Source organism: Abramis brama, assembly GCF_963993115.1.
Source record: "Abramis brama genome assembly, chromosome: 6".
Taxonomy (NCBI): Eukaryota; Metazoa; Chordata; class Actinopteri; order Cypriniformes; family Leuciscidae; genus Abramis; species Abramis brama.
In genome coordinates, this window is record NC_139968.1 from 822,656 (window position 1) to 836,515 (window position 13,860).

Sequence of the window (13,860 nt, forward strand, 5' to 3'; positions counted from 1 at the left end):
CTAACAATTTTGGTGACAGAAAACGGGCCAATGAATTTAGGAGCCAGTTTATTGGATACGGAGCGGAGCGGAATGTTCTTAGTAGAAAGCCACACTTTGGAACCGACGACGTATACGGGAGGCCTTGACCGGTGGCGATCGGCCTTGGCCTTGATGCGCGCCCGCACACGGAGGAGAGTCTCACGGGCTCTTGTCCATGTGCGGTGACACCTCTGGACAAAGGCGTGAGCGGAGGGGACCGCGACTTCGGATTCCAGACTGGGAAAGACCGGTGGCTGGTATCCTATACTACACTCAAAAGGAGATAGGCCCGTAGCTGACACTGGCAACGAATTGTGGGCGTACTCCACCATAGGCAGTTGCTGACTCCAGGAGGAAGGATTCCTGGCAGCCGTACATCGCAAGGTTCTCTCCAGATCTTGGTTGGCTCTCTCAGTTTGACCATTGCTCTGAGGGTGAAACCCGGAAGACAGACTAACCGTCGCCCCCAGTAACTTACAAAACTCTCGCCAAAATTTGGACACAAATTGGGGACCCCTGTCGGAAACCACGTCTGTCGGGAGGCCATGTAACCGAAAGACGTGATTAACGACTGCAACCGCTGTCTCCTTGGCTGAGGGTAATTTGGGCAAGGGAACAAAGTGGGCTGCCTTCGAGAATCGGTCCACCACGGTTAAAACTACCGTGTTACCCTGGGAGGGTGGGAGGGCGGTAACAAAATCTAGAGCGATATGGGACCAGGGTCTCGAAGGCACCGACAGCGGTTGGAGTAACCCATCTGGGGGTCGATTAGACGACTTACCAATAGCACAAACTGAGCAAGCCAAAACAAAATCGTGAACGTCGCGAGCCATAAGCGGCCACCAGAATCGTTGTTTGACCAAATAGAGGGTGCGACTAACTCCTGGATGACAGGCTAGACTAGAACAATGGCCCCACCGAATAACGTCTGGACGTAGTTCCTCCGGCACAAATAAGCGGTTCGGTGGGCACCGGATCGGAGGCGTTACCCCTTCTAGAGCCTTCTTGACTCTCGATTCGACCTCCCAAGTGAGCGTAGAGATAATTAGGGTCTCAGGAAAAATACGCTCGGGAGTAGGTGCGTGTTCGGATCGATCAAAAATACGCGACAAAGAATCGGGTTTGATGTTTTTGGAACCCGGACGATACGAGAGGGTAAAATCAAAACGGCCGAAAAAAAGTGCCCACCGCGCCTGCCTGGAGTTCAACCTTTTAGCGGATCTAATGTACTCCAGATTCTTATGATCCGTCCAGACAATAAAGGGTACCCCGGACCCCTCTAACCAATGACGCCATTCTTCCAAGGCTAACTTGACCGCCAACAACTCCCTGTTGCCAATGTCGTAATTTTGTTCAGCTGGTGATAAGCGATGGGATAAAAACGCGCATGGATGCATCTTGTTGTCTGAAGGTGAGCGTTGTGAAAGAACTGCGCCTACCCCCACCTCTGACGCGTCGACCTCCACCACAAACTGACGTGAGGAATCAGGGGCGATTAAGATGGGAGCCGAAACAAAGCGGCTCTTGAGGTTGGAAAAAGCAGTCTCGGCTGCTTCCGACCACCTGAACGCAGTTCTGGGGGAGGTCAAGGCAGTCAGAGGTGCGGCTAGTTGGCTAAAGTTGCGAATAAAACGCCGGTAGAAATTGGCGAACCCCAGAAACCTCTGTAGGGCCTTACGGGAATCTGGGTTTGGCCACTCTACCACAGCCTTAACTTTGTCAGGATCCATACGCATACCCTCAGCCGACACGATGTGTCCTAAGAAAGGAACCGACTGTGCATGAAAAGCGCATTTCTCCGCCTTGACAAAAAGCCCATTCTCTAGCAACCTCTGGAGTACTCGTCGGACGTGCTGCACGTGTTCCTGGAGAGACGAGGAAAAAATCAGAATGTCATCCAGGTAAACATAAATAAACTGATCGATCATGTCTCGCAGCACGTCATTGACGAGTGCCTGGAAGACTGCGGGACTGTTGGACAAACCGAAGGGCATGACCAAGTATTCAAAGTGCCCCCTAGGGGTGTTAAAGGCAGTCTTCCATTCATCCCCCTTCCTGATACGGACCAAATGATAAGCATTACGTAAGTCCAGCTTTGTGAAGATGGATGCTCCCTGCAACCTCTCGAAGGCTGAAGACATCAGCGGCAAAGGATAAGTATTCTTTACCGTGATGTTGTTCAGCCCCCGGTAATCAATACAAGGTCGCAGCGACCCATCCTTCTTCCCCACAAAAAAGAACCCCGCCCCCGCTGGAGATGAGGAAGGTTGGATGAACCCGGATGCTAGAGAATCAGAAATATATTTCTCCATAGCCTCCCTCTCCGGAACCGAGAGTGAATAAATCTTGCCCTTAGGCGGAGACTTACCTGACAGTAAATCTATAGCACAGTCGTAGGGACGGTGCGGAGGGAGAGAAGCAGCCCTTGACTTACTGAACACTTCCCTCAGGTCACGGTACTCCGCGGGCACGTTTGATAAATCCACTGCTTCCTCCTGCAACACAGGAACAGAGACAACAGAACAGGCAGACACAAGACAAGAACTATGACATTCAGCGCTCCAGGCTGATATGGTTCTCTGTTTCCAGTCAATGCGGGGGTTGTGTTGATGGAGCCAGGGGTGACCCAAGACAATGGGGGTGTGATGGGAGTCCGTGATGTAGAATGATATTGTCTCTGCATGGTTCCCTGAGGTGATGAGTGTAATGTTCTCGGTGGCCTGGGAGATGGTTGGTAGTGACTGTCCATTGAGTGCATGTACAGTGATTCTCTGGGGAAGTGTTCTGAGTGGGACTTGAAACTGTAGTGCAAAGGTGCGATCCATAAAATTACCTTCGGCCCCAGAGTCCACCAGTGCGGTGCAGTGATGATCGTGGACAGACCATCTAAGTCTTCCCGGGAGGATGGTGGATGTAGATGAGGACTTTTCGGCGGAGATCCCACCCGATAGTAGCCTCATACTTACTATCGGGCTTGACCTTTTACCGGGCAGTTGTTAGCAAAGTGTCCCGCTCTCCCGCAGTACAGGCAAAGGCCAAGGGATCTCCGCCTCTCCCTTTCCTCCCGGGAAAGTCGAGCTCGACCCACCTGCATGGGCTCGGGATCGGAGGGACCGGCCGTGTCCATGCCACTGGACCACTGATGTTCCACCCCCCCACGAGGCAGGCTGGGTGGAGCGCGTGGTCCGACCCGGGCTAGTCGGGCGTCCACCCTCAGCGCCAGATCGATGAGTCCATTCAGTGAGGGGGGTAGGTCCAGGGCGTAGATCTCCCTCTGGACGCGGTCGGCCAGCCCATGCAGGAACCTATCCCACTGCGCTTCCTCGTTCCAGCGACACTCGGCCGCCAGGGTCTTGAACTCAATGGCGTAATCTGAAACAGATCGTTCTCCCTGGCGTAGATCAGACAAGACCCTGGCAGCCTCTCTTCCCGCGACCGCGCGGTCGAAAACTCTTCTCATCTCCGAAGAGAGCGCCTGGAACGAGGAACAGCATGGTTCTTGATTCTCCCACACCGCCGTCCCCCATAGTGCCGCTCTCCCAGTCAGTAAAGTGAGTACGAATGCCACCTTCGTCTCCTCTCTCTCAAATGTCCGGGGCTGGAGTGCAAAATGCATGCCGCATCGAGTCAAAAACGGCCGGCAAAAGTTAGGCTCACCAGAGTATGGCTCAGGAGTCGGAAGGCGAGGTTCCGACTGGGAGGCGGGCATCGGTGGTGTGGGAGGGACGGGCGGTGCGGCTGGCGCAGCGGGAGGTTGCAGCTGTTGAAAACGCTGGGTCAGCTCGGACACCTGCGTGACGAGAGCCTGAATCGCGCGCGCCGCCTCCCCTTGATGACGGTCCTGAGCGTCCATCCTTTGAATACTTGCACGAACAAAGTCATCCATTGTTGCGGCGGCGGCACCTGCTGCTTCCATGGATTGGTCGGATTGTTCTGTCATGATCGGACAAAACTGGAAACAGTTGCAGGTTCTCAAAAGTGTTTATTAAGCTCAAAAGGGTCAGACAAACAGTTCAGAACAACGGAGGGCGGCGACTCAGGCTCGTGCAGGGACTTGATGGTCTGTGGTGCGCTGGTGCTGTGACGGTGATGAATCCCGATCCCGGTGCTGGAGTGCGGTGAGTCCAATGACAAAGAACAGGAACGGCAGGAAGACACGGCAGGCGAACAAAGGCACGGCAACTCCACGGGAAACACAGACACGGCAAACACAGGACCTCAACAAACAATCCGACACTGGAACAGAGAATGGTGTGAGTATATATAGGGAATGGAAATGAATAGCAGCTGTGAACAGTGATTGATGATGATGATGATCAGCTGGAGCGCTGACAGACACGTGAGCGGGACAACGCCCACTCACACATAAACAACAACGACACGAGGCAAGAAGGAAACAATGCATTCAACAACCGTGACAGTGGTCGAATTAATGTACTTGAATGTAACTGGATTACAAATGCAAAGTTGTCTTTGCATTGTTGTGTTTAGATGAATAGATGTGCAAATAATTAATAGCACTGCATGGAAAAGGATAAAAAGAAAAAGATCAACTTAATTAAAATATAAATACACAAACACATGTAAGATGCATTGTATGAATAAGAACAGAACACAGTGATTGCTATTACTTGCATGGTCAAATAAAAGTGCCATACAGAGCTAAGCTCAAACAAAAAGAAAAAAGTTCATCCATCCATTTTATAAACCACTTGTCACGGTGCCTATGGACAGTCAGGATCAGCACACCATATATTCTGAATCACGGATGCTTGTATTTGCCGTTTGCATGTGTTACTGGGCTCTGGAAAATTTGGTAACACTTTACAGTAAGGGTACATGAATTATCATGAATTCATGTATAAATTCATGCATGATTTATGCATTCATTCATGCATTAACATCTCATGAATCATCAGGAACTAACACGAGTTCAACGTTTTTCATTCATGACTTCATGGATGAACAACACCTTAATTAAAACATTAACTAAGATGAGTACATCATCATGAATTATGATTTATTACGCATGATCATGATGTTTTCTTTGTTCACACAAAAATTTGGTCTTTACCACCCATTGTGGATAAAGCTATGGTTATGGTACATGAATCATCATGAATTCATGCATAAAAAAGTATTAATTCATGCATGCAAGACTACTCTTCGAATTATTAAAGGAATGTACAAAAATCTACATTATCTAATGCATGCATACAGGCTAGAACAGTATATCAATTAATGTGAGAACTTTTTTTCTGAATTATGATCTGAGTTATCCATCATGTTCATGTCTTCTTCATAGCCTGCAGGTAAATGGACAGACCCTAAAATTGGCCAATCACAGCACATATTATACGAATTCTGTTGGCGTTCAAATACTAGTCATCATTAACTAAGCATTATTTATCAATGACTTCATCATGTGTGTGGCCCCTCAACTAAAGTGGTGACTTGGTGCTTTGAAACACTGATGAACAATGTGGCATAACTGTGAAATGACATGAATATGAACATGAAAGTTCAAGCCAATGTACTGTGTGGACACAAATGGACTTTGATCTTAACTTGCAACGTGATCTCATGAGAATACGTGTGTATTTTTTAAAGTGTAGTTCTACCATGCGTACATTTATTTACGGTTTATACACACAGAAACGTATAATACTGACGTATTTACAGCACTAAAACGTATAACATTTACGTATTGACAGCACAAAAACGTAATTTATTTACGTATAAACAACTTATACAAACAACGACGTACAAATTTGGGCGTATTCCTATTTAACTTATACATATTAAAATCGTGGCATTAATGTTTTGACTCTATTGCATTAAATTGTCTTATCAATTAAATTTTCAGTCGCATTTATTAATACAGTTTAACGTTATAATAACGTTAGGCTACTCATAAATAATAACATTTCGCTCTGTTCGTGCCTTCTGCTGCAAACTCGTTTTGGAGGATTAACGTTAGCCTACATGGTGTTAAACAAGAATACACTTTAAAACCTTAAAAATACCTCCTTTAAGCGTTTAACCATTTTGTAATATTTGGTTTATTTACCGTGAGACACAAAAGGCATTTTCTCCTATAGACTCATAATAGACTAAAACACAACATAAATTCACAAAAGAAATCCATTTTATTAGCTTAATGTCATCCAAATCTTTAGAATCCATACGTTGTTTGCAAGATCCAAATGCAGCCCTTTATCCAGTGATCTTCATCTCCATTTCTCATTCTCAGCGGAGACCGTCAACGTCAAATCCCGCGCTCGTGGTGAATTCAAATTAAAAAATTGCGCCTGAAGCGTTACGACATGTTTTACGGCAGTGATATCAAACGCTCATTGGCTCTCGCATGCTTCGTCACAGATTGCGACATGCCGTGTTTTAGGCTACGTTTACACGGAAACGATCTGAAGAGAAAACGCAAAAGTGATCACTTTTTATTCTGCGTTTAGACGAGCGTTATCGGGGGGAAATCTGCGTGCATATGGTGACGCAAAAGTGTGTGAAATTCAATGTAGTATGCACTCCAGGCGGCTAGGTGGCAATGTGAAGCACTGATCGGTGCCTTCACTGTCTAGCAAACTTTTGCGTTTTTACCATTTAGACGGAAACGCGACGGTGGAGCGTTTTTAAGATTTCCACTCTGGAGGGTGGTTTCACTTTTTTGCGTTTTTAAGCCCCGAAAACGCCGTCGCCGTCTAAACGAAAGGCACATCTGATAAAATATTTTTACGTTTTCACCCGCGAGCGTTCTCGTGTAAACAGGGCCTAAGTTGTGTACTACATTTGAAATGGAGAAGCGCGCGCGCCTTCACAGAGCGAAGCGAACAGCGAACCGAAACCGAATCAACATTTTCATGGATTAATAACTTAAATTCTGGTCTGTAACGTTACCTCATACAAAACTATTATATAACGTTACTGCCAGAGAGGACACATCGTCATGTGAACAACTTTTGGTACCGGTTTTGACATTTTCTCAATAAATAAATGATTGTGATTGTCTGTCTGTTGTTTTAATTTATAATTGCCTACGTAGTTTTAAGAAATTGTTAGGTTTAGTGGTAGGGGTAGGATTAGTGGCTCAAACTATCTTTTAATGCTATATTGTTAATAAAACTGCCATTTCCCTACACATATCTGTACATTACGTTTTATCCTTTTAATATTGTCTATAAAATGGGTATGTTTAGGTGTGGAGTTAGGGTTAAGAGATCTTACATTTATAATCTATAAAATGGTAAAAGGGAAATTATACAGATATCTTTATAATATGAAATATTCGTAAATAGTTTAACATACATTTTTTTAGCTGTAAAATCGTAATAATGTAACTTTACTGCTTTATTCTGAAACCAAACGGTATAAACCAAGCGTGCCGCACAAGCCCTGAAAAGTGAAGCCAAAACGTCTCGATCGCCCCCGGTGACTGGTCCTAGTATAGGTCATAAGCCCCGCCTCCCCGTGTTATTCAACGGGACGTGAGACCAACTAAACAATTAAATTACACTTCAAATATCTTTTTTCCAAAGGTGGTTTCTTTCATTTGCTGTCGTTTTTATCACGCTGATGTTAGTTCAAGTGTCTGTTTCAAAAATAAGTTTTTTAGTTAGTTACGTGATGCGGTGGTGTAACGTCATGATGGACAGCTGTGATTGACAGGTTCTCCGAGCGAAGTAGTCACTGAAGCACCAACGGACATTTTTTTCGGGATCTTCGGAGGACTGAGGAGATTGTATTTACTTAATTTTAACAAGCCTCTTGTCGTACTGCAATCAATTTTTAAAAAAGTGTGCAGAATCCACTCTCTCTGCGAGAGTGAGGGCGGAGCGTTGATTTTGCAGCTTTACTTCCTGCTCGCTACTGCGCGGGTCTGGTCCCGAGATCGCTACTGCGCAGACTCAAGTTCCAATATGTCAGCGCCATATCGGGACTCTGGCGGCTTCAGTTCTCATCAATGGAAGAGAGCGAAGGGGCGTCGTCCATCTTTTTTTACAGTCTATGGTATAAACCAGTTAAATCAACAGCTGGAAAGAGCTGAGAAGGAATTCAGTACATACACCATGAACTTTATTTTAAGTGCCTGTATATCTGAAAACTCTTTACAAAACCATAAAGCTGTTTTACAATTTCATGATATGGAGGAGTCACATCAGTAGCTTTATACATTAAAAGGTGACTCTTTACCCAAAAAGAGATCAAGCTGTTTGTGAAACATTTTTAAAAAAAAAACAGCTTTATGGTTTTTAACTGGTTTATACCGTTTAAGAATAAAGCAGTAAAGTTAAGATCAAAGTCCATTTGTGTCCACAGTACATTGTTTGCAAAGGCTTGAACTTTCATGTTCATATTCATGTCATTTCACAGTTATGCCACATTGTTCATCAGTGTTTCAAAGCACCAAGTCACCACTTTAGTTGAGGGGCCACACACATGATGAAGTCATTGATAAATAATGCTTAGTTAATGATGACTACTGTATTTGAACGCCAACAGAATTTGTATGTTATGTGCTGTGATTGGCCAATTTTGGGATCTGTCCACTTACCTGCAGACTATGAAGAAGACATGAACATGATGGATAACTCAGATCATAATTCAGAAAAAAAGTTCTCACATTAATTGATATACTGTTCTAGCCTGTATGCATGCATTAGATAATGTAGATTTTTGTACATTCCTTTAATAATTCGAAGAGTAGTCTTGCATGCATGAATTAATACTTTTTTATGCATGAATTCATGATGATTCATGTACCATAACCATAGCTTTATCCACAATGGGTGGTAAAGACCAATTTTTTGTGTGAACAAAGAAAATATCATGATCATGCGTAATAAATCATAATTCATGATGATGTACTCATCTTAGTTAATGTTTTAATTAAGGTGTTGTTCATCCATGAAGTCATGAATGAAAAACGTTTAACTCGTGTTAGTTCCTGATGATTCATGAGATATTAATGTATGAATGAATGCATATTTCATGCATGAATTTATACATGAATTCATGATAATTCATGTACCCTTACCGTAAAGTGTTACCGAAGATTTTGTTTGTTTTTTTCATGACTGTTCCTACAAGTGCTGAGGAAGGTCAGGAACACTGAAAGTCTTTATCCTTTATAACTAACATGACATTGGGACCAAAGGCAGAGAAAAATTAATCTTCTTTGTCATAGTAACTACCAACATATGAGCCGTCTGCTGAGAAAGGGCCGTAATAGTCTTTGAAGAATGAATCCATTGGCATTTCAAATTCCTTATGTGTGTTTTCATCATACGCCCAGGGGTAAAATTGGGATTTATTATGTGGGGGGATTCCCCCGTGAATTAAAACAACAACAAAAAAAAAACATTAAATGGCATTTTCTGGAGAGTTTTGTGCAAAGAAATGGACAAATTGAGTCTTACATGATATGTGAAAAACTGCAAGGTTAAGAATACTTTGCATTGTTGTAGTATCAACAGGCATTAGGACATTTAGCATTTACATTACTGTTAATCAGCAGTGGTGGAATGTAACAAAGTACAAATACTTTGTTACTTTACTTAAGTACATTTTTCACATAGTCTATCTGTACTTTACTTAAGTAGAATCAATAGTGCATAGGCTTTTGACTTTTACTTCATTACATTTTGCAGCAATTATTATACTTTCTACTCCACTACATTTCTACAACGTTTCGTTACATTTTCGTTACATTTTCTGATCAGTTTTTCCCCTGCCAAAACAGGGATTGAAGAAAATCTCCTGTTTTCGGTGTTGATGCGGTGGTGACGCGTTCATGTAACATGTAAGGGTGCGCTGCCAATAAAGCACCTAAAAGCTGTCACAAAGAACCGGCAAAAGTAATGATTATGAATATGTAAAATATAGCAAGGAGACATTTTAATTGTTTTTTAATAAACAAGTGTTTTCTGTGTCAAAGATGAAGTTGACGATGCTGACTCGCGATCTTCGCAGTAGTGAACGCACCAGAGAGAAATGCACATTTCATACGTATTACACAAGCAAAGAACAATCTGTTTTCTTTCGTTTTGAATTGTTCTGTTTAAAAGAAGACATTTCAAGCTTTCTATAGATATATTTCTCAGGTCTGTCAGGCAAGTAGGCTACCTTATCACTGAGTTTCGGTTCATTTATGAGACAAGCTCCAGTTCACGCGCCGGCGCCTCCATGTCGTGATTATATATTGTCTGCTATATTTTATTTCTTATTTATTAAATCCAGGCAATTGGTTGATGAAACATTGATTAAAATTAAGATACAATTAATACAAAACGAAATTCATTTTTAAAGAAAGGCTTTGTACTTTCTGTTTGAGGTCTCTGTGAAAGTTTTAAACAGTTTTTTAGTGCCGCTTCCAGTAACATTCTTTTTTCCTCATAAATGCGAACATGAAAAATAAAATAAAATGAATATTTTATGTTCTGTGGAGAGTCAACCCTTCTTCATCCGGTGAGTAGTATTACTTTTGGTTTGCACAGTATAATTCACAGAATTACAAAAAAATATTTTGCCACCTAAAAGTTAAAGATTTTTTGTGTCACGTCCACGGCTTGTGTAGCCTATTTCCCTCATATTAAATATAAAACGTGTGTGTAGACTGATATTTTTCTAATGTCTGGACTCCTTTATTAAGGGAGTATGAATATATAAACAGTTTCAATATATTGGTATTAAATGCATTTTATGAGAATTTATATATATATAAGTTTTTACTGCAAATGTCACGTCCATAACGCTGGAATTGACATCACTTGATTGCACATTACCTTGTTATGATATAGTGACCCATACAATGTGCCAAACATATTTTCCTTATCTTGTCATTCAAGGCCAGGGCACTTTTTGTACAACTAACATTGTGCTGAATTGGACAAAAATGATCTGATCAAAATTGAACTACGGATCTCCCAGGAACATTCATTATATATTGCTGCGTACATTTATCCGTGTCGGAGGGTCCAGGCGAAGGTCCTTCATCAGATCTGGATACGGCCTGGATCCGGTAGGCTGCGAGAAAACCTTGGGATAAACAAAGTGACATAATGTGACATAATTTCCAGTAGGCAACTGACTGCAAACAGACACATCAGGACACAAACGAGCAGGCTTATGTGCCGGGGCTGAGCCCCGGAGAGCCCCGGCCCAATTTAACCACTGCATACGCCCCACCAACACAACAACCTCCATCATCACCAGTGGCTTCTGGGACTTTCATGCAGGTCAGCCAGTGTCTGTTGCCTTTCTCTCTCCGTCCGTTCAGTGCGAGACGCGCCAAAGAAGGTGATGTTGAAGATGTAGCAGAACAGAAGAGCTGTGCTGGTGTACATGCAGAAGGACTGAACTGAGCGGAAGGGCGTCATGAGGCCGATGTAGAAAGCCAGCACATCTGTCAGCGTGGTGATAGTGATGCGGACGCTGAACACAGCCACCCACACCTTCATCCTGACAGTCACGCCTGTGGAAAGTGTCAAGGGATAAATGACAACTAATGATGGGCCCAAGTCGGACTTGAGTCCGAGTCCTTAACATCCGAGTCCGAGTCGAGTCCGGCCAAGTCCACAAAGATTTAAATTATTTGAAATGGACCTTTCACAAAGACAGTTACCCTGTTATCCCTCTTAGTTACTGTTGCTACGTCCGACAAGCCAATCCGCTCTCACTCCACATGTTCTCACACAGTGAAACATATATTGCGGAGAAAAGAGGACACTGACAGTGCGCCAACAGACAAGACAGAGCAGGCTACTTCTGGTATGAAATAAAGTCTCAGCTTTCAAATTTAGTAATTTTTATGAAATATAAACAATAAATACTGTTTTGTGGTGCTATATTGCGTAGGCCTCAGTTCAAGCAGCACATTAACTGATCATCTATTCTAGTTATATCACGAATTAAACATGAATGACATCAGAACTGCAAAAAGACATCAATACACACCATTTTTCAAGTTCAAGTCCGCTGACTTTGGTTTGGTTTGTTTGTCAGGACAAAAATGGCACATATCTGCATTATGATTGGTTCAAGGTCTCAACACTGAGCTCTTAAATTAATATTTTAAACCTTACAAAATGATTGTAATGTATAGTTACAGTCATATGTTTATCTACAGTACATCTTTCAGAATCTGCAAGGTAATGCTCAGGAATGCAACTCGATGCATTAAGAGCCAGGGGTAAACGTTTGAGCAAGAGGACGGTGATGTTTACATTGTTCTTATTTTCTTTTACATGCCAATATCTTATTTAGCCTCTGAAGGGCAGGACTAAATTAATGAATGAATTTTTAAACAAAATAAGAACAATTTACACCAATGATCCAGTTAAAAAATTGTACACCCCCTGGCTCTCAATGCTTCCTTCTTGAGCATCACTGAATGTTTGTAATAGTTGTGTAGGAGTTCCTCAGTTGTCACCAGTGTGAAAAGATGGATCTCACAATCATAGTCACTGCTAGTAAGGAGTCAGTTTCGATTTTGAATAATATTGTGTCCTCCAGTGCCTGGACTCCACTGTACTCGGAAAATTTTCCAAGTCTAAAATGTCCGAGTCCGTGTCAAGTCTGAGTCCATCAAAATTGGACTCGAGTCCGAGTTCGAGTACCCCGACTCTAACAAGAAGACAGAATTACAGTAACAATTTACAGTAACAATTTAAAAATACTATTCTGTCATTAATTAATAACTACACAGGAACAAATGAGTAACAGATATTATGGCTGTTACATCAAAGAAAATTTGTCTAGGTCTAAACATATTTATGATCCATATTGGTGACATAGCAATGTTTAAAACCATGCAAATCATTTGGCTAAATATTAGCCTGAAATGGTAAGCTAGCTAGTTTTGTCCAAAATGACAGTTTAACCAAAACCATCCAAAACCACAAAATCTTACAATGACTTCAGTCATTACCAGAGAGTTATCATGTTTTTCCAAATAATTAGTAAGAAGAAGATCCAAATAATTAGTAGTTCCTTCTGAAGGATTTGATAATACTCGAGTCATTACGAGTGGGTTACCATGATCTTCACTTTAGAATTAATTATACATTATGCATTATTCACAATAATTATGAACTTGTATAAAGTAGTTCTCTGGGACGTATGAAAAAATAGTCATTTTATATTAACTAATAGTGAACCTACCACATTCGACTGATCGCTATTAGTGTCTCTCCCTGACAGTTAATAATGAGTTACTCATTTGTTCCTATGTAGTTATTCATTAAAGACGGAACAGTATTCTAAAGTATTACCCAGAATTGAAATGGTAATGGACAAGAAATATGTAGCAGAAGAGGGGATCACAGAGTCTGAATTGGTCTTGAACTCATTCCGTCTTGGTATTGATGTGAAGACAGACACATGGACCTGTAGAAATGAAGAAAAGAAATAACAATCTGTATCATTACTGTATACATAAATGTTTCATTGTGTATTCAGTTAATTATTTCTGTATATTTGAATTGCTGTATAAATTACTTTTGGTGTTTGACTTATTGGAGATGCTTGGATAAATGTTGTATGAGGTATTTTTACACACACAATGGTCATTAGGTATCTGTATGTCAAGTTTATTTATAAATCACATTTCAGAAAAGCTAGTGTATGCCAAAGTGCTGTACATATATAAAGTAGATAAGGAGTAAGAGAATAAAGAGAGAGAGACAAAGGAACAAATAACCAATAAAAAAATCACACAAAAAAACACACATTAAAATACAGTTCAGCCAAAAGCCAAGGAATACAGATAAGTCTTCAGGCGTGATTTTAAAACAGAGAAGGTGCATATCTAATGTCCTGAGGAATGCG